Source organism: Lactuca virosa, chromosome 4 (assembly GCF_052849685.1).
Source record: "Lactuca virosa cultivar CGN04683 chromosome 4, Lactuca_virosa_CGN04683_v6, whole genome shotgun sequence".
Lineage (NCBI taxonomy): Eukaryota > Viridiplantae > Streptophyta > Magnoliopsida > Asterales > Asteraceae > Lactuca > Lactuca virosa.
In genome coordinates this window covers 70,863,497-70,865,822 of record NC_136429.1, presented here as the reverse complement: position 1 = coordinate 70,865,822, position 2,326 = coordinate 70,863,497, and positions in this window count along the sequence as shown.

Below are 2,326 nucleotides of genomic sequence, written 5' to 3'. Positions count from 1 at the left end.
GTTCAAGGTCCAACTAGTAATTTCCAGAAATTAGTTAGGCAAGACAATTTAAATTTGTGGTAGATTAGGGCAAGATAGGTATCTTCAAGGACCCTAATTCTGATTTTGAGTTGTCTTCTTCCCCTGATCTCCCTGAGCATCGATACAGCTCTGTTTGTGTTTCTTTTTTTTGTGCCTCTTTCGTGTTTTTTTTCCTTTTCACGAATTAAATTGATGTGTGGGGAAGGAGGATGAGGGTGGTGCGGGTTTAGGGGCAATGGTGGAATGGATTTCAATCAGATTCAGTCAGCAAGATTTTTTGATATGAGCGAGTCAGACATTGTTGACCCGGACAGATGCAAAGCTGAGCTATATCAAACACAGATGCAAAGCCGAGTCAGACATTTTTGTCTGACCTGACCCAGTCAGATCCAAATCAAACAGGGCCTTACTTCCAAAGTATGAGCGACTGTGGACTTTTGAATAATTGAATTATTCGGGAAGTAAAACATGCAAAAACGAAACATAATAATAAAAATCTGACAAAATGTAGTAAACAAAATCATAAATAATTCTCTATTATTTAATCACCAAAATTCAATTACATTTACATTGTTACAAGTTTCAAAATAACTATCCAACTACTAAAACTAATATCATCTCTCAGACCAATGCTACTGGCATGCTGAATGTGTTTAGACCTACTCAGACCCTTTGTGAGTGGATCTGTAGGATTCTATTCAGATGATATTCTCTTCAGAATGAAGTGACCTTCTTCTACTTTATGTCCGATGAAATGGTACTTTTTGTCGATATGTCTTGATCTTCCATGATCTCTTGGTTCCTTTGTCAACGAAACCTCTCCTTCATTATCACAGAAACGTTACAGTGAATCCTTAATGGTTGGAACAACTCCAAGATATCTGATGAAGTTCTTCAACCAAATTGATTCCTTCGATGCTTCACTTGGCACAATGTACTCTGATTCACAGGTAGAATCAGTCACTGTCTCTTGCTTGGAACTTTTCCAAGTAACTGCTCCTCCATTTAGGGTAAACACCCATCCAGATTTACAAAACGAAAAATTGTCCCTATCCGTTTGAAAGTTGGCGTCACTATACCGAGTTACTCTCAAAGTATCATTGCCACCAAGCACTAGGACCCAGTCCTTACTTCTTCGCAGATACTTGAGAATATTCTTAACTGCTATCCAATGAACTCTACCTAGATTTCCTTGACAACGAATGACCATGATCAAAGCAAAGGACACATCAGGGCGAGTACATGTCATAGCATACATGATTGATCCAATGGAAAAGCATATGGAACTCTACTCATTTCTGCTATCTCTGCATCTGTACTCGGACACTGAGTCTTACTCAGTTTGGTATTACTCTGAATGGGTAGTTCTCCCTTCTTGGAATTTTCCATACTAAAACGCTTTAGCACCTTTTCCAAATATGTACTTTGACAAAGTCCAATTAGTCTTTTACTCATGTCTCTCATAATCCTTATCCCCAGAATATAGGCAGCCTCTCCTAGATCCTTCATAGCGAAACATTATCCAAGCCAAGACTTAACCTCTTGCAAAATAGGAATGTCGTTTCATATAAGAAGTATGTCATCATCATACAATAATAGGAAGGTTAGTATACTCCCACTAGCTTTGACATATACACAGGACTCATCTTCACTTCTAGAGAAGCCAAATTCCTTGACCTTCTTGTTGGATTAATGTGTAAGTCCATAACTATATTTGGTATGTACTTGACCCGACCCGGCATGGTCCATTTGGGTTGCACTTCACCGGCACAATTTATATGGATAGTCTTTTGAGAATAGTATATTTATGATTTATATTAATATATTATAAGTTCTAATATATTAATATGGAATCATATTGTTTAATTAGTATTGATCAAGAATTAATTTAGATTTAATTAAGTGATCAAAAAGAACTAATTAAATATGGACTCTTATATATATGGAATGGGCCAAGTTCATTTAGGTTGGGCTAAGCTTTCATGGATGGTCCATGGAGCTTTTAACCCATGGATCCTATGTAAATGAAAGGTCATTGGTATTAGGGTTTACATGGATGTAACCCTAATCCTCCATAATATATAAATGGGTCCTTGGCTTACAAAATTGGTACAAGTGTGTGAAAAAAAAGTGTGGGCCGATTTTAGTGAGCATACATATTCTCCCAAGTTGTTCCAAGGTGTTTTGGTGATTTGTGATTCCACTTGAGGCTTCCACACTATTGGGGCTAAGCTCTTAAAGTTCAAGACTTCAAGCAACATCAAAGGTATGTCATCTAACTAGAACTTTGTAGTATAGTTGCTTC